Source organism: Varroa jacobsoni, unplaced genomic scaffold (assembly GCF_002532875.2).
Source record: "Varroa jacobsoni isolate VJ856 unplaced genomic scaffold, vjacob_1.0 scaffold_1230, whole genome shotgun sequence".
Taxonomy (NCBI): domain Eukaryota; kingdom Metazoa; phylum Arthropoda; class Arachnida; order Mesostigmata; family Varroidae; genus Varroa; species Varroa jacobsoni.
The window spans coordinates 1-20,406 of NW_019214132.1; the positions used below are offsets into that span (position 1 = coordinate 1).

The 20,406-nt window shown below is 39.7% G+C and overlaps 2 long non-coding RNA genes across 4 annotated transcripts; one reads left to right on the forward strand and one right to left on the reverse strand.

Annotated features, from left to right (window-relative positions):
• Window positions 1-1,587: 1,587 nt before the first annotated feature.
• Window positions 1,588-19,351, reverse strand: LOC111267856 (uncharacterized). Of its 3 annotated transcripts, none has more exons than XR_015313976.1 (3): window positions 19,261-19,351; window positions 11,990-12,137; window positions 1,588-1,736 (listed from the first exon to the last, which is right to left on the reverse strand). It is a non-coding gene; the product is annotated as an uncharacterized LOC111267856 (long non-coding RNA). The 3 variants fall into 3 exon arrangements; XR_002684873.2 differs by lacking the exon at window positions 19,261-19,351 and adding an exon at window positions 12,281-12,430; XR_015313977.1 differs by lacking the exon at window positions 19,261-19,351 and adding an exon at window positions 10,184-10,292 and having other exon boundaries at window positions 11,990-12,253.
• LOC111267858 (uncharacterized) lies at window positions 10,222-18,684 on the forward strand. The gene is made up of 3 exons (XR_002684875.2): window positions 10,222-10,322; window positions 17,190-17,358; window positions 18,234-18,684. It is a non-coding gene; the product is annotated as an uncharacterized LOC111267858 (long non-coding RNA).
• Window positions 19,352-20,406: the final 1,055 nt, after the last annotated feature.

Genomic DNA, 20,406 nt, shown 5'->3' on the forward strand with positions numbered 1-20,406 from the left:
CATATATACGTTGTATACGAGATTGGGGAAAAAGACGACGTAGAAAATACAGTTTAACGTTGCTTGGCCCTCAATGAGACGGAAGAAACCTAGTCGATAGGCATTAGAGGGAAAACAATAAAGGAGATTATAAAACACTTGACAATGGCAGAATGAGGAGGTCATCAGCTAGTAGAACATAGCAATGGGGATAAAGTGGGACGGTCTCAAACTCGCCTCTTGATTAACATTTCGATTGACCTCGTGCGATTCTACTGTTATACAAAGCAAAAAAACGTACAAATCCTATACTTTAAATATTGGCAGATAACATACTCTTATTGAATCTATGGATTAGGCCGTGTATTATGTACTGTGAATCAAGGCGTATTCGCTGCAATAAAATACTGTTTTTTGGACTAATATAATAATATGACTTCTATATTCATCCAGAAATAGGGAACTACTCGCAATAATGTATTTGCCTGTAGCAACGATACTTAAGCCCCCATGTACTTATAGTATTATTGCATATATTTGTAATACATCCCAATCATTTTTATCACATTATACAATATGAACTGATACTAGGTTATGCATAGGCTTCGGAACAGTTTGTCGCTTGTGAAAGGTACTTCTTATTGGTTTCAATTCTATCCTAATATAATGTTTCAGTTTAAGCAGGTACTTTAACAGGTCTGCGTTAAACGTAAAAAAAAAACGTTAAAATATGTACGCGATTATATTAAAATAATCTAAGTCTCTATTTTGCATAGTAAACTGTCCATATCTACAACGAGGAGGTTCATAAAAAAGTATAAGCACGCCTTTGCTCTCTAAGTTCCATCATGTCAATGTCACAGTAATACGCGCGAATTTCCTGAACATTGCTAACGCACGCCTTTTTCTGCTTGGCGCCATCTATGCACACGTATGCACGCATCCTTAGCTATGTTATGTGTTGGGGAGTAAGTCATATATTGATAAAGTAAGAGGTTTACATAGCAAACAGCAGAATCGATGTAGTACAACACTTTACTTTTACAGAAATGTAAATACTGTGTGCTTTCTTGATACAGTAACAACGTAAACAACTGCCGTGAGGGTATGTATCTCGCTGGACAGTAACACTATAGATAGCCTGAGATGCCCTCCATACCGTAGTAGAACAGAGGGAAATAAAGATTTGCAGCCAAGAATTTTGCCGAAACTGAAGTGATTGAGCGGTAAGGGGCCAAAAGTGTCTACCATGTTTGAGCACGGCTAGCTCTAATAGAGCATAACTTGCTTCTTCAATTTTTTCTGCAGTCATTTTTCACGCTAAGACGGTGATTGATTCGGCTGGGGCCGAAACAGCCATATGCTAATGATGACAATTCGTTCCCTCGTTCAGATCCCTCAGCAGTTCCAAGTCATTGTGACCCGTAGAAACAGAAGGTACGACAAGAGAATCTGGGGAAACGCAAGTACGCTGCCAAAAATAGTAGCCGCGCTGGCGGGCCAACCTTTCCTGGAGGCTTATACTTACTTGTACTATCACTCCTATAGTTGCTTCCGTTAAAATTTCATTACCCTTATCGTACTACCATAGTCCAGAAAACAAAAATCTAACGGCGATTTGACAACGCTTTTCGCTTTATTTCTTACAACATTTACTTCTCGGCCCTGACTTCCGTTTCACTCCATTCTGATGTTCTCTGAGGCGCCGGATAGAGGACATTGCAGCTGCTACTGCTGCCGAGGTCTCGACTTCTTCCCTAAGGAAAGGCAGGACGACGCACAGCTAGTAAGGCTAGGGAAGCACTCGAATTTGCTGAATTGGCATGAGCAAGAGGAGAACGATAAAATACGCTTCTTTTTTAAGCAACAATAACATCGCAAACCACCGCTGGAAACATGTCAGTCGTGACAACGTTGTTCCTGTAGACAGACAGGCAAAAGCAACGTCCCTGTTGGAACATCGTTAGCCAGACCTCAATACATGGAAACCTCGACCGATCGTCCCTGGACAATCTCCTTATTCTTTTCAGCGGTGTCCACTCGATAGATAGTTCGGCTAGATTGTATTAACTCTTAAGTAATTCGAAATTATTTTTCGTCGTGCTAAAAATACGTTGTTGTTGTTGTGATCGAAACTTTAGGGGAATGTATTGGTAAAATGAGTCCTTGGTGGAAAAGAGTTAGTAACGAAAACGTTTAATCAACATATCGGCACATTTGAACAAATCAGGAAGAATGGAGGATTAATACTCATAGACTAATATAATTAGGAAAGGATGACTTCGAAGCTTAAATTCTTAATTTTTTTCTTTAAATTTAAATACCGATGTTATTAAGGTGTTTATTAGGAGCTAAAATGTGAGGCGATAACCCGGCCTACTCGTAAACAGAATATGGTTACACAGAACCACACAAGGGATGTCAGTAACGAAGAAGTTATTATATATATATATATATATATATAGAAGTTATTATATAACTAGAGTGTAGAAAAATCATTATCTACTAATATAGCTCGGCTTATATTAACAAGTCATGTGGCACACGTACATCATATTTGAGCATAATGAAACGCTATAAACGCTGGGAACAAGTCAGCCTTTTCAGCTGATGACCCATCCCGAAGATCTCCGATAAACCCCTGTGCCACCTAATTATTATTTAGAAAAATATATATGGCTATTGTAAATTGTTTTTTCTTGGTTGTTTTACTTTTACCATATTGAGTACATTTATAGCCACGCACACACAGTTCGTGACAAGTGACTGCTCCTAAATTTCCTAAATTACTGGTTTCAATTTCGTTTGAATCTCCTCGACGAGGTAACTCTTTTTTACCTTACATATAGCAATGCAGGCCCACTATTTGTCACTGTGCAACGCGCCCAATGCGACCAAGTTAACGCTGGAAGGACACAGCTCTTGCCAAAACGAATATATTGAAAAAATTGTGTTTTCATCTGATATTACACTATTGGTATATTAATACAGTGATGAAACCCGTTATGACGAAACGAGGGATGCGTCGCGGTGTCATTGGCCGTGCCACTCCTCTCTTGAGTATATTCGTATGAGTAAGGAATAATATGACCTAAATGCCTGCGACGGAGTTTAATCCATATAATTATAGTTTTGTTAATAAACGCGGCATAAATTTATGGATTATATATATATATATATATATATATATATATATATAAAGGGTCATAGAAAAATTCCAGCAAGTGTAAGCAGTGTTCGAACGAATTGTGATGCAGCAAGGATGTATTTTGTCAATTTTTTTGCGGATTGATCTACTAGACATTATTAATCGATTAATGATAGATCTATTTTAACTGAACGGCGACAATGATTAATCTGTCCCAAAAGGTAATTGAGCTTTTACTACTCATGCATACCCAATAGATATGAACAAAGCTTAAATACTGAGGTATGTAGAAGGCACCAAAGGAATCCCTCTATATAAAAAAGCATTAATTATACTAAAAAGCACTAATTACAGTAACCGATTAATTGCCCCCCATCCTTCAGTAATTACATCCAGGTAATAGGCATGCCTATTACCCGATGAATCGTTTGCAGCGCCCCCAAAGAAAACAAACGTGTCAGCTAGAGGGAAAAAAGAAAGCAAAAGTTATAATAAACAATAAAGATATACTATACGTAATACTAGTACCCCGTGTATTGACAAAAATTTCCCATCCTTCCACAGGTGACGTGTGACCTTCAGCGTTCGACTCGTTCTACGGGGCAGTCTTCGGCCACGCGTGCATCGATACGTGCGTATAAATCGCTTGCCAGTTAACGATGGTCAGTTCATAAGCATTGGCTGTTGTAATCGCGTATGTTATTCTAGTTACTGTACACTTCCAAGCGTACACACGTAGCTCAAGAGTTTGAAAATAGAAGGAATGTCATGCTCAGCGTTTCGTCTCGCTAAAGCGGAAACGGCATTATCAGCAGCAACATGGCGGCCAAAGCGGCCTATAATTACTAGACATCTGAACTGTGTTTATATGCGATCGGCTTCTCTGCTCGCCGGTCACATTGCCCCATTACTTTTATCGCTCAACAAGCAGACGATAACACAAACGATTACCAACCAAGTTAATCAGATACATAAGTCTGTGTACATAATCAATATGTTTTTTGACGAAGTCACATCTGTTGTGTAATATACGTTATAAGCGGGATTTCACCTGTTTAAGAATATACATCTACTTCAACGATGGCATAGTAATTGTACCCCTCATAATACATGCGGAACACGGTCCGGGAAGGACGGATTCAGCTAAACGATGGTGCTGACTGAAGTAAACATGAGCAGTCAAACGTAAGTAAAACTTGTAGCAATATATGTATAAACGTTTTAATGTTTAGGTGGCTACAAAGCTGAGCATTATGCTGAGTATAATACAAGTACTCGATACTATTTATGACCGTTTTGCCAGCTGAAATTTCTGAGCGGTACAGATAAGTCAGTCGAACTCAGCTGGACTTAGAAAATTTATGCGTATAGATTATACCGTTTGTCATGCAGTCGGAAACTATTTAAAGACCAGAAACGGTTTCCGGCTGTTTGCGAGCTTACTAGTTAACAATTTTTCGATTATCGTAATTTATACATAATATTTGATTTTCGCTATGTTACATCGGGGGACATTTTAACCTGTACGACCTGGAACTATGCCAAACAATAGCTCAGAAAATCAACGATTACGAGGTGAGCTACCTACCATCGGGCCTGTTTTCAAATAGAATGGCTCAAGGCGGACAGATTTTGTAGCCTATGCACTACACGAGTTTGAAGCAATTCAAATAGGCCTATGTTAACTGGAAGACCTTCAAATATAGCTTAAATTGTACATGCATCTAATTAGTTAGAAAGTTTAATTGTAATGAGAAGGGAGGGAGGTGGTCGTTTCAACTAACAACACCTCTTGCCATCGAGAGGTTGTAGGCTGCAAATTGTCAAATCACCGCTGATGCTATTTTGGCCACCAAGACTTAGAAATATAAATAGAATTTTTCATGTATGTATGCTATATCACATAGTAGTAGTAGTAACAATACGATAAACAGCACACATGCGTCGATTATACTTCATTTTTTTATATGTACGAACCTTAATATGTGTCAACCTGAACTTGCGTCCGTTCTTTCCCCTCTATTTGTTGGGTTGCCACAGCGCCCCCTGAATAAAGTGCACAAAGTTAAATATTCATTCGCCTATAGCACGCGCTCGACGCTGCCAATCGAGTTCTGTGCTGTTTTAGCGGCACTATCTATTGAACACCCAACACACAATATAGCGGCTCCTGTGTAGTAAGTATCCTGAGGTCGTGCGTTCAACCAATTAGTGATTGTGGGCGCAGAGTTTAAGAGACGTAATTGCACATTAAAAACGCACCGGGATGCAGCAGTATGCCCCGAGAGTACTCCTAACACACCCCCAACTTCCTGCACTGGAACCTCAATCGTGGTGAAATTCCGCCCCAGGGCAGCGTGGTCGGAGCCAGCAAATACGCATACGTAGTGTCGTCTTGATGCTCACCGTCTTCGTGCGGCCGAATCGCGTCGGTCGAACTCGCAAGAAACGAACGCGGTCGTGAATCAGGAAAATGATCTAGTGAGGATACTAAGGGCGACACACTCACGACGGCCACCGGCGGCCAGCCTGCGCTCGAGCTAGCTTCTTCAAATCACTTTGAACAGTGGTTCTGGATATCGTTGATGCTGTATCCTTATCAATTGGGCTCCTAGACTTGACGCGTCACAGTGCTAACTCCTTTCTGTTTGTCAGCGAAAATAGGATCCGTCGAAGAAAACTTTCTATATGCCTAGCCGGCAGTCTGGCTTATTGGCGGGCTGGCGTAAACAACGACGATTGGTAGAGAGAAACCCGCGTGCGTTGGGTCATTTACTCTCCTGCGCGTTTGATTCCGCGGTTTGTATCGAATTGTATTACATTGCACACGCTCACTAGGAAGCGTTAGCATTGGTTAATGTGTGCCCGGAGCTATTTTAGTAAAGAAGCTTTATACATCGAAAAGCCTCACCTTTCATATGGGACGAACGTGAACAAGGCTTTGGTTTACGACTGATTAACTAACAATGCAGTTGATCAGTGTTTTTGTATGACCAGCTGATCCAAGCTAGAACCGAGCCGGACGCGACACACCTCCGAGCGTTCTAGCTCTTTACTGGCTGCCCTTAGTAATGGTACGGCAGCACCACCACCTGCTTTGGCGTTTGGCGTTCGGACTAAACATTTGGTCGTTGCCTGCCCTACACCTCTCGAGTCCTGAGCCAGTGGACCATCACGGAGAGCGGCTTGGTAGCGGGTGGTAGTGGCTGTTTGTATTCGGGGGAAAAAGAGGAGGGAATATCGCCGAAAGGGAGAGCGCGCTCGCGCAGCTGCTGCTGCTGCTGCCGCCACTGCTACAGCCAGCCAAGGAACCAAACAACGGGCTCCGACCCACCGACGGACTAGCTAAGTTAAAGATTGTCCTGAACAGGCGGGCAGACCCGCTTATCAAGAGTACAACCTCCGCCAAAATAAAGAAACGTTTACGTATAGAACAAAAAACAACAAACAAAGAAGCCTATAGATTGATCCAAGTAGTTAGTGAAGAACAAATGAAGCAGACACAAGGCGGGCAGGCTTTGTAATCCACTAAAAATGTTTTGTTACTCTTAAACACATCTTCATAACATAAAGGAAACAACGTCACAAGAAGCACGTTTCTTTCTCAATGTACTATTTATTTCGGTTTGTTTCAGAGCTGGGTTCAACTCATGTAATCGTATGCTGTTCACCAGACGTTGCTGGTGAACCGACTCCATCTTCAGGCGATTGCTAATCATCGTTAGTATATGTTAGTTAGAGAATGGCTTGCACGTTAGGCGGCATAATATAGACGTGCTGCCGAGTGACGTTCGAGGCAGACGAGTGCTACAGAACAGCGATCGCTCTTTCCCTCAGGCCAGCGAACAAGTGGCGCCCCCGACGGTGAGTTCTTTAAATTTCGTCGGTCACCGAGCGTGTACGGAATCGTGCGGGATAACCTAGCGTCAGTGTTCAGTTCGGTGCTTTGCCGTCGAGTTGCAAGACAATAACCTGACGCGAGTTAGAGGTGAGGTTGGAAGCAAGTTAGAGAGAACGGGCAAGCTGATGGAGAATTAAGGAAAGGCGGAGGATAGTGCGGAATCGAGGTGCTTACTAGCTTGAAGGCCTGTAGGTACTATCCGATAAGACTCAAAGAAGACCTTAACACAAGAACCCAGAAGGAAATTCTAGGCAAAAAGCCGACGGCAAGAAGAACTGGTAGTGGCCTCAAGCACGGACCAGCAGGCAAAGCAGAACGCTGGCGCTTGTGGGCCCGTGTTTGGCTGAAGCCAACGGGCTTCAGGATAGTTGAGATAGGGGACAGTAAGTGAAGGGTAGGAATGCAGAAAGTGAAGCGTAGAAAAAGAAGACGAGGTAACGAGGGTTGAGTCTAAACACGGGCTGTTGGTTATTCTGGTGGAACAGGGACTAACGTCTCTCAGACGCACTTATGTGCGAAACGAGACCTGTCTTGTTTGTCTTTATAGCTCATCAACGTATCTGGTTTTAGGGGGCGCTGACAGACATTCGCCATCTATGCCCATTTAGTGTGTTTCTAGACTGTTTGCGGGGTCCTTTGCCAACAACAGAGACGGTAATGCAGTAGTACATTGATTACGCCAGGTTGACGTTTGTCTCCAAATCTCAATTTACTAAGAAATGTATAATAAAGTACCAGCTGCCAAGCAAGACAACGATCTGATACAGAAATGTTTGACGACGTTAAAAAGGTTCGAATAAGTTTAATTAAAAAATAAAAGTTTAGCGTTCCACTGCCAGTCACTTTCGCATCATAGCGCCGTTCCAAGTAGGCACCATTTGTACCTTGTGGTGGAACCACTTAGAAAAACCTAAAAAATTATCTGTTTTCAACATAGGTTCCTTGCTTATTCATTACAGGATAAAAAACTGTATATATATATATATATATATATATATATATATATATATATAGACGACAATAGTCGACTAGACTATGCATACGCCCACTGACTGAATGATTAGTGTTGCGTGAAACACTACTTTCTACACAATGAGTTGAGCAAAGTTTGCCAACAGTGAAACGTTTCCACCCCAAAGTGCCTCATCGGTCCGCTGTGACAAATGGATAAAAAATTCTGAATGCTTTCAAAGTCCGGAATGGGTTTTTATTGTACATGCTCTGTTTTTTTTTTGATGGGTCAGCATCGGCTAAGGTCGTCGGGCTGTTCTCGTAGACGGATGCGGCAGTTTCACCTATTCATTGTTCCAACGTTAATGAATACACTGCGTTTTGAATCCCGTTGAATACGAAACTTGAGTAACATCTAGTTGATATATAGTGACTTAAGAAACATTAAGAGGTTTTCCATACGAAATCACTTATTTTCTAGATCTGTCATTTAAACACCAAACGAACGTTTTCCTGAAAGCACTAAGACAGGTGCAAGAAACAAATGGTCGTAAAATAGTCGTATCGAGAGGGTACACTATTCGATATATTCATTTTCATCTCCCTCTCATTTCATATCCATCCGTCAGCAGGATAGCTTGCCAGAAACAGAATCGCGTTTCCTTGGAAACTTGCCGTGACCCTCCAAAAAGCTGTTATTCTATATATATATACACGTTTTTGGCAATCGTTCAGCGGTTAGTGTATAAACGGTAAGCGAATAACACTCCGGGTCAATAATAAAAATACGAAAGGTACTGAGTGACGTCGTTTTACGAAGTCATCCACACATCTAATTTTATCTTTTGACATTGTTTCTTTCCCACCATTCTCAGACAGCGTCAATATTCATTTTATAGCTCAAACAATAAATTAGAAAGCTACGCCAAATCTATCTACATGTTTTGATTGTGTAGTAGAGTGTAGAGGGTGTTTTTCTGTACAAAAAATGGGGTTGCCGTTATATTAATGTTTAATCCCAGTCTAGGTTGCGACGAATAGAATCCTACCTGACGAAACCGGCAGTTTTAAATTTCTAGTAGTTTGACTGTATTGGAATCTACGTCAGATCGCTTCCATCGACACTTTGTCGATGTAGCATGCTGCTTGGAATACAACCGTATTAAAAGTTGCCAACCGAATTGACATATATTTATAAATTGATTTTGTGATGTGATTCAACATTATCGGGAATCGGACTGCACGCGGAAGTGGAGTAGAAGTGAGTTGAAACTCCCTAGAAACCTATGATAGAAGGAAAATGTGAATACTTAGCTCAGGTTGTACTAATAATCGTTTACATTTGCCCTTCAACAGATGAGAAGCGAGGACTTAGATAACTTCCACGAAGCTCATTAGGTTCCTCTAGTGGTCCAAATAGCAGGATAAGCGGGTTCCTGAACAAACTGGACAAACCTGAGATGAATGAGGCAAATAAAGAATGTACGTTTCATGAACAGGTAACAGTAGAAAAAGCTCACGCTTTATCAGCAAACCTTAAAAAGTCCATCATCTATTACAGAGAAACCTGACTGAAGCTTATTAAGCTAGCACGTATCGATATAATGTACACGGGAGGCGATCTTCAAAAGAATAGAGGATACAAACGAAAGCAAATAATACACATGTTGCCTCCAATAAGGACATAGACGATCTGAAGGTTCTCTTACAGTAAGAAAGACTAAGGGAACAAAAAACACTGAGGGAACCTTTCTCTACGCTTTGGGACGGGGAGCACGCTAGTCCAATAGGCCCGGTAGGAATAATAGGTTAATGACGTTCTGACAACTTTACAATCAATCGAACGTCAGTTTGAGCTAGTTAGCTAACGCAATTTCCCAGGACAGGACAGGCAAATAGATTTTCGCGTAATCTTTGTCAAGATTCTGTTGTAATAGTAAATCAGAAATATCCATCTCATCTGTATCCGCGCACAGCATCAATGCCATAATACTTCTACTAATATAATAGGGTAATGCGTATTCACTCGTCTGAGTCTAACAACGAATTACATAGACGTACGTATATGTCCAGTAAAACTATACGTTGACCTAGAAGTTGTAGATTCTAATTGTAGATAGTTTCATAACAAAAACAGCATGACAGATAGGAGTCATGAGACGGACAATGATAATACTAATTTCTAAAACTGGAACAAGGTCTACCTCGTTTCGTACAGGCTGGCTAGCATTTTGTTTCGTTCCCAAAAGATCGCTTTGGGCAGAGCGTCAAGAATCGGCGCCAGTAACGATTGTTCACGCACGGTTCCAATATCTGCATTAAAATTTAACCCCAGTGGCAAATGTAAGTGCACTTGATTAATCAACGTGATAATTATCTAGAGCATATAGGTACTTGTTTAAGCTGGCACAAGTAAATGTATAAACCCCAAATAGTTTTATCATGGAATGCTTTAATGGATACTTGCTTTTAAACTAAAGGAATGTAACACATCATAACCGGATTTACCAAGCATATTACTGTCATTTGTTTGGTACCATTACGCCTTTATTACATATATCAAATGAGCAATAAACGCCGGCTCTCACTATAATAGCCGTCTGAAGCTAAAATTACGTTTTATGGGATGACCAGTTCAAGCGTGGCTAGCCTACGTCCACACCGATGTTCAGCGGTCGTTTCTTTTCTATTAGCTGCAGTGATACGGTCTCTAAAATAGCGTACGTGCATGCTAGTTTTGAGGATACGTTAGGTTCGAATCCAGACATAGACAGACATCGTTTTGGACTTGAAGCAGCCCTCTGATAGAACGTTTACCGAACGCGGAACTCGAAACATAGACGTACATTAATACTACGGATTGATATGCTGCATGAACGATTTAGTTATATAAAAGGAACTTCGACTTCTATAACAGTGCCTTTACGATCCAATCATTATAGCCAACATTGCGGCATACTATGAGGGTCCAACGTGAGACAAGTTTCAATCCAGGGGACATAACAGGGAGCTCAAACTATCTTCTAGACGACCATATTGAAATAGATCCGTAACGAGACGTTTTACCGTAGTAATTTCCCTTTTGTTATGTAATGTATCAAAACCCTTATTACATAAAGCACTATTGGGTATATCGTTGTTATAATACGACTGTTGCTTTTACATCCAACCTAGAAATTTTTTAAGAGTGAGAGTCTTCGAGAAATCTTCAGAATCTCCTAAGGTATCTGGATCTCTTTGCCCGAATATAAAGCCGGCAGTCGAAAATCAGACAATCTTATGGCATTCGTCTATTCCCAATTTTACCGTAGTATTGATCTGGCGAAGACGAAAACCCGTAGCGGTGCAATTTAAGTGATCTATTCAAGTGTCCCTTTTTTTGTAGATCTTATTTGGAAATCAAGCTTTTACTTCAGATCCTATAGAAAAAGGCTAGGCTTATACAAAGGGCAACTCGGAAATCGTTGGTATTCGTCAAAACACAATCGCTTGGCAAATATCCACTATAGTTTGTTTATTTGCTTTAAAGTAGTTCTTTTAACTTTTTTCTCGATTTCAGTTTCATTAACTTAGACCGCTCCCCCGCAAAAATTCTAGGGGTTTGGCAAACTCGATTTCCAAAAGCTTACAATTTAGACAAAACCGTGGATCATTGGTTATTGGTTATTAAAAATTCTTGCCATTAAAACTGTGCGAAAAGCTTTTCCGTGCTCATTTGCCTATCATTAGCTAAATTTGGGAAGCTCAGAATCAAAAATTGCTTAAAACAGTGTCTAGAAAACTAGTACGTAGCAGTAAAATGTAATGCCGATTCTGGCTATCTTAAATGGAAATAATGAAAGCATTTTTTTAAAAAATGTTTACGATCATTCGATTGTCTAGTGCTCACTTCCCCGATGGATAAATTCAACACTCAATGTAGGTACATTCAGTGAAGAATATTCGAATTTATTATAAAGTTTTTATGTATTAGTAACCTAAGAATTTCCACCCAGAGACATATAACTTACATTGAACTTCTGATTTTGCAACTGCTCACCATTAATGGTGATGCCATAAATGCCGGAGCGTATACACCGAAACGCTCCTGGGTGCTTGAGCTTTTCCAACGGCAGCCGTTTCTGTGTCGGAGAACTGTGCTTACTTGACATCGTATCGCTGGAAAGCCATAACCGTCAAAATACACTTGAGTTTTTTTTTATACAAACGTATTTCCGCGTTAGCATTTTCTAAGCCTGCTGAGCGCAACGAATGTCAGTGTGTAGTTCACTACTTTTATGCCTTCCTCTTTATGTACTAACCTCTGAAAAATTTTCGTTCAAATCCTAGGATAGTTATAGTTAAATATTCCAATTTGCATTAATTTTAATTAAATACAAGATAATAGCGAAAATTGTATAGCTGTATCGGGCTGTTCCACCATGGTGTTTTAGTAATCCAGGCATTAGTTCACGGATGTGTAAGACATAGATCGACGCTCTGGGCCTCTCAGCGCTCCCCTCCACTAATTCTTAATGTTTCTCCATTTAAGTTATCAGTGGCGGGATTCAGTTTGTCGTACGGAACGCATCGTGGCTATGGGATTATCACAGCTTAATGATAATGTTAAATGAGAGATCTCATTCTCGGGCTGGATCATCCAGCCCGAGAGTGAAACCGAAAGTGACTAATAGAAAGAGAGCTTTACTCATAAAAGTGAATGTTCAAGCTGACTTCATATATTGCTCCAAGCCTCTTTTGTGCCTTTTCAAATATTGCCCCTCTTTTTAAGGTAATCGGTTAAAGAGAAGTCGAATCGGGTTATAGGTAAAGAGTGAATATACGACTCACGAAATTAGATTTTTTAATTAATACGCTACTAAGATGTGTCATCGCGCTCAGAGCACCCTGTACACTACCATGTCAGTTTAACAGCAGTGCGTACAGAGACAATCTATCTTCTTGCGCACATAAATCCTCGGCTTTCTCATCGATAGTACGTAACCCTTACTTAATCCGTGCTCCAGATTGTTTGTGAGTTATCGTTTCGTATTCGGCTGCCATGTTGGCATTGTTGGTAGCTTCGCGTTTAGTGAAGCCGTGGCCTTCCATACGGTGATGCACAATCCTATAGCAGGCAATTTAACTGTCTGAAATTATTATCTAATAACAATAATTATATGCGGACATTGTCTGTTGAGATATACTTGAGTCAGTATATAAGCTGTTGCGTAATGTAGTAATGGCACCCTGTCATCATTACGGTCGCCATAAGCCCTCGCGATCTCTCGACTCTAGTTACCTCTGTCTGTGCGTTAATAAGAAGCCGCAGGAGATGTCTTTAGCGTGTTTGATAGGTCAGACTAGCGAAGTCGTACGGCTTCTCGGCCATCCTTCACCGGAAAAGTTCCAGGGTCCTAGGTGATTGGAAATAAGGAAATCGTATTTCTTGCAAAAAAAACCTTACAGAATTAATTAATCATTTAATATCTGTCGACTCGATAACATCTATGGTGCCTCATATCGCTTGAATAGTGGAAGATTAAGATGATCATCCTAATTTTCTGCTATTGCAAAAAAGCCAAGCCCTGGCACACAGTGGTTGGTATGTATGTACACATATATAATCTGCCCTCTTAGTTCTATAACAATCACACAATAAACATTATTCCCGGCGTTTATTCAGGGGTCACGCAGGGAGGTTCCATAGTGAAACATAGAAGTCCGCCAAACAGATTAAGAGGTAATACTCGTTCAGGAAGGTGTCAACTGTAAACTCGTACGACAACACGAGCATCACGATCTCCCATTCCTGGTACCTACACTAGTCAAGAAAAATAAGAATATATCGATTTCATACGACCAGCAAATGTTTATAAGATAATAACATTAGAATCTATTATAATCATGAAAAACATAATTTCTAACGGTCACGCGAACTCCTTTGCTGTTGAGTCTGTTCCTCTTTTGGACAAAAGACACATAGTAGCCGATACCAGTATAGATCATATAATTAACCCAAAGAGAAGTGATATAGCTTAACAAGCTCATGAATAGAGTATTAGGAGTTATAAATACCATTATACTCCCCACCGCTTATATTCGAACCCTTAACCCATTATCCTGTCACCTGTGCCAATCTGAAGGTTCTCCTGTCGATTTATGAGTGAATAAATTTGTGACTGAAACATTTTGGAGAAATGGCGTAGCACAGAAAACCTCATAATCGTAACAAACGCTCTACTGAGATGGGGACAGATGAAACACTGCATAAGTACTAACGCGGGACCATCTAAAATCAGTCATCGTCAATAATCTATTACGCGGTACGGGAGAGTATGATTGTTAGAGTATTAGTAGAACAGAATATTCAATATTTCATCAGACAAGGCAGCAATATCTTCTCATTCAGAGTAAGAAGAATAAGCCAAAGAGTTCTATTTCAAGGGGTTCGAACTCATCAAATGCTTGCATTATGAAACAATAAAGTTTTCTGTGGACGCGCTGAACATAACCGGTACAAGTGGTACTCTCACAATCAATACACAATTTATAAGCGCATCGTTCTTCTTGCTTTTCATTCCTGCAGTTGACACCTGAGGCTATACGAGTGATCACATCTGGGATCAGCTGTTTTTATACCCTATAGGTGTACACCTCTTTGTAGGAACCCGTGAATTGCTCAAAATGCTCAGCCAGCTCATCAAAAACATCTTCGCAGTCCGGCCGAATCTGCATATATATATATAATTGTAACGTTCGATTCAAATCTATTTGTTTTTCGTGCGCACGGAAATTGCTAAAGAGAGCTTTCTATTCCGCGGTTAAAATACCTACCGAAATTGCGTTGATAGGTATGTTGAATAGGTATGTTAAAGCTAATTTAAAGATGATCTTTAAGGACCAGCACATGGAGAATCAATAGCCTTATGGTTAGTGAAATGTTGCCATTGTTGATAAAAGTAGTTCCATGGTAAGCTTGTCTTTTTTTAACCTTTAACGTTTCAGTTTCGTTCATTTCCATTATGAATCGGTACAAAAATGCTTATCAGTGTCTTCAATGAGGCCTCTAGTGATCATGCAATGCTTTCTTGGCCTGCTTCTTTCTAACGACACATATCAGAAATGCAATTAGGCCGTTTTTCGATATTAAACTACTGCATTTTCCGCTGCTTTGATTTACCCAAAACTGGTCCCTAGAATTGCAAGCTGCAATAAATGATCAACAATGGCTTAAGGGCCGCAATGTGCTTGGCCTACACCAGTTTCGCAAGCCAGTTAGACGTGTCCATAAACGTAATGTAATTGGACATTATTTTCGAACACTACCAACTCATTTGGTGTCCACAACAAGCTCCAATGCGCGCAGCGCCATCTTGCTTACCAAATCCAAAACTACCTAGTAGTCTTAGAATTATTTATTAGTTAGAATTATATGAAATGGCAACGTTTCTGTCTAGCCCGTCAACAACTACTGACTGTGTTCAAAACGACACTTTTAGAAATGGATACCTATTTCCCTTTTTCTTTTTTTTATTTTAACAATAATTATAGAAAAACACGCTTTACCAATTCGAATAAAAATGCCAATGTTGTTCAAAATAATATGAAACGATAACATGGATGCAGGTTACCTTCCAACCGCCAGTTTTTAACGTACGAGACTTATGTGACGTAGGAAATGACGCAACTTTTTCGCGACATATCGCTCCATCGTTTACCTCCGTTAAATAATGGCTGTTTACCCATCAGAGCTCCTCTGTCTGTAAATGGCTTAAAATGCTGTTTATATCTGTGAGCTGTACGAGTGCATGCTCATGTATAACACCGAACCGATACAAAGACGAAAACATTATACATATATGTTATTTAGGGTATTTCCAAAGCCGGCATGCTCGATCACTTACAGAATACCTAGCAAGTCCTTAAGGTAGGTAAGTAATTCGAGGCATTGAAAATATTTGTTTAATTAGAATACCAATATTATACACGAAGGACAAATTAATAGCTCCACCAGCGTAATACCAAGGCACGCCAGGCCTCAATTTATCCGCCGCCGAAAACACAGCGTAGGAACGCTACGTACAATTATACAGAACCACCGTCGTATAAAAGGTGACACTGAAGAACACATTATCCAATCGATCCTAGGTCACTAACTCCGTTATTTACACCTATATATATATATATATATATATATATATATATATATATATATATATAATATACGCTCTCATTAATTTTTATTAATATTAATTGTACACATCTCAGTAATTGATTTTGAAAGTAGAAGATTATCTAACCAAGAACATCGATTTCACTATTGGCAGCTGAAAATGTGTTGTATCCATCTGAGTCCGAAACAAAACTTGTCCTCTGAATATTGGATGTGAAACCGACAGTACTTTTCTATAGGATGTCAATCTTCTATGCAATCAGAGATAGCGTATGAGCAACGCGAAGTCCTAGTATAGGACATTACGTAACCTGAACTGATCGTCATGTTATGGTTCGCTTTTTCCACAATATCAGACAACTAGCAAAGGTACGAATTTTCTGTACATTGCAAAAGATAAAGCCGCGCTGAAGCTTTGTTGTAGCACTGGCCAATATTACCTGTACGAGGGCACGTCGTTAAGTCGATATTTCCTAACCTTGCGCCATCTCTATAATCCGCCTTTCATAGGAGTCCGGTATACATGATACCTTGTTTTTAGCCAACCATCTAATCGACTTATTGAATTACTGTCACATGCATGGTACCTTTGTTCGGTACGGGACACAGATACTTCGGCAACTCCGGCAGTTGGTCCGTTTTGTTTCTAATGAGATAATATATAAAACCGTTGCATAAACCATGTCGGCCCGAAGCGTAGTGTTATTTCCACACGTGATGTTAGCCGTCAGTCTAAAAATTCGTTATAAATTCTATATGATATGGGAGCAAATAAATTAACTTGAATGCAGCATTCCAAAAACGTAACTCAGTGCTTTATCAGTATATTTCTACTGTCATCCACAGATCGACAGATATCTATCTGCAGACATTTGTCAGCAACTTGCTGAGCTTTGGTAGTAGCTTTTGACAAAACTACACCATTTTTTTTTGCATCAAGCCATTAGTGATGTTGTATATCGATATTGAAATCGGATATATGTCCTTTCAAATCGTCCCAATGGATTTAAACCTAGAGTGCAACTTCTGACGTCAGATATTTGTTGAAACCTTAGAAATCGAAAGTTGACTTCCACATCATCTGAACTTAATAAACGAAACGTTGTAACGCTCCAACTGGTAACTTGCTATCGATACAGCGATGAATTAGCATATGTCGAAAGGGGCATAGCTCGTGACCGTTGAACTCCTGCCACGAAAACAGCCGACCGTTAGCCATACAAGGTGAGTAAACAGTTTGTCAACGATTGAACCTGATTCATTGCATAGTACACTTTTGACAAAATCAGCCATAAGCAACTGCCAGTATATAGCGTTATAGATGAACTCTAGCAGATCGTCCAACAGGCTTCTACGTTTGAATTAGGGAAGGCGACACAATATGAAAGCCAGTTTCTTTTAAAACTTGTCATGGCAAACAACAGTGCGTCATTTTAGAATTTGAGCCAAGATCATTTAACGGATCCTTTTGTGCTAGATAAAGCCAGGACAAAAATGCTGACCTTCTTTGACCGAGATGGCCAGTTTTCACAAGGCTTATGAAGATATCTGGAAAATTTTCATGTGGCTAATAACAAAATCCTCAGAGTGTTTAAATTTAAGGGGTTTCAAAGCTTAACAATATAACTTAGACATCCATTGTCATTACATCTAGATTTGTCAGTAGAGAAACTAATGATCGTTTCAAGATGAAGGATGTTAATGGACAACTGGGTCGTTCGGATCAGCTATGGCGATAAGTTTTTTTGAGACTTTTTGCCTTCCTAGAATTTTCGGATGTTTCAACTCCTTGCATCCTTGCAACGTTTAGCACGCTCTTAACCCTAAATGTTATTCTGTTGGAATTTTTTCGTATGTAGCATATTTGAGCGATACTTTAACGCGTTTAGGTCGTTTATGACGCACTGGTACAGTAAAAAATTAGTTGCAATTTAAAAAAGAGATATTTTTAAAATGACTCATAAGTGCTTTAGGTCGTTGTAATTACGGTGGATAGTGGTCATATTGAATAAACATAGTTCTCATAAATTACAGTTCTAGCACATGCGAAGGATTTCATTGAAATGTTTGTTTCTTTTTTTTGTTTTCTTTAAATACAGCCCTGAAAACAAATCACAAGAAGCAATCTCAATTTAGTACGCCACCCCGCATTCCACACATATCGGTAAACGTGAGCTGGAGTCAATCAGCAAAAAAAAAGTTATTTTTCCAGGTTTCAGTAACGTAGGACAGAACGCTAAGACGGCAATGCATGTTTCGTCTTACTCCTTAACTCGCTGTTAAAGTGGCAACACTGTAAACATAGCATTGTCGATTTGAAAGTTGGGTCCAAATGTTAAGGCCCAGTAATGGAGCTTCTCTTAAAGTACCATCTCAAGCATTGTCTGAGTGCAGCCGTGCATAGATATCACCTAGCGGAAGGAAACTACTACGAAATCAAAAGAGAAATCGCCAGCAGGACAAGGCTTTGTAAGCCACTTGCGACCAAAGTGGAGTACCATTTATTGACCACTATAGAGGGCTATTTGATCTGTTCATTAGCTCACTCCTAAGAGTGAATAAAATTCGTTCAACGATCACAGGTCCAAATGCTGCCAAAATTGCTTCATCCATTAGATCTCGATATAGTAACAATTAAATAATACACATAAATAGATGTGTAATATATCTGCATAAATTGCACTAGGTAACGTTAAAGGCCTACTACAAGGAAAGTTGTAGGACACAGCATGCCTTTATCTCTCAGTATTGTTAGCAGCTGATAAATGCATAAACAGGTCGAAAGTGTCGTTGACAGCAAGCTGGTCATTAAACCTTTCGTCTGATTTAAACGGCGCCAATTATGACTCTGGCACAAAACAGAGATATAGAGCATAATCGCTAATTGCAGGACATTCGCAAAATACTCATAATATCTACATACAGCATACTACCTTACGGATTTTTCGAAGCATTTCGAGGACTCTTTGTAACGGATGAAATATATAAGCTCCCTTCTTTTTCCAAGGTACAGGTAATATGAAAAGCAACTCACCTTTGCAATCATGTGTATTCGTGGCTAGTTTTCACTTGTGGCTCATTTGGTTGAGTGAATTTGTACAAAATGTATAATTAAGTGATCCTTACCCACTTTACCAGTATCCTTAGTTTTGGGTCAAGATGACGTTGTTACAACTTATCAGCGATAGGCCAGCGCTGGCTTTGATTACGGTGAAACACCAACTACTTAACGAAACTGAGTTTTCACTGCAGCATATGCTTAATTAACGCTAAGTTGAAAGAGAGGGGAACAAATGTAAGAACGTTGATTGAGAGGGTTTATTTGATATTTGGATGATTTTGGTTATTTTAAAAGGTAGTTGAATACTATATGGTACCACCGTTTTGTTGCCCTCGATGAAAAAATCACTTCGTGGAGCAGTAATTGAATATCACTTCGTACTGCTTTCGCCACATATGATGACAAGCCGATTGCTTTTGTCCAACGCGTGCAGCCCTTGTCGACCCGAGTTAACGACGCAAGCAGACCAACGACGTTTAGCGAAGGACCATTAACCTTGTCCTTCTTTTTCTGGACAGTTGTATTAAGCAGACAAGAATGGTCGATACACAGCAGGGCGAGGCGTGACATTTAAATCATAGTCGTTTTATATTAGGTAAAGATCAATAAACTTTTAAATATATATGCATATTTACAAAGTGGGACAAAACTCCCTTGACAGTTTGAGAAAAGTCACTTTGGAGACTCTTCACTAAATATACCTGCCGTTTACAACAATTATTTTCGCATCTCCTGCTACTTTAACGAATCTGACCAATTCTGACTCTCCGACTCTTATGTGACATTTACCTTACCCTGCGCAGCACATCAGTATTACCATAGACGTAAACAAACTTGTCCATAATTCCCCACTTCGAAAAAATATGTTCAAGTTACATTCAGGCTTTCTTTCACACAAGTCCTTAGTCTCTGCATACTAAGTATTTTCCAATACAAGTTTTGTGCTTTAAGAACACCGGAATCGTTAACTAGTTTATAAACTCACAGATATCCGGCCTCTTTTTTCTGTTTTATTGCTTTTCCTTGAATTTGTAATTATTTTCTTGGCTATCCGATAATTTTGCTATATTTCAACGTAAACTTAGCAATATATTAATAATATATCTGTAGCTGTGGCATATCTGTATACTGTGCCATCACTAAAATACTGTCCTTTAATAACAGCAGTTAATATCAACTGCTATAATGAGGCCAATATCAGTTTTATATGC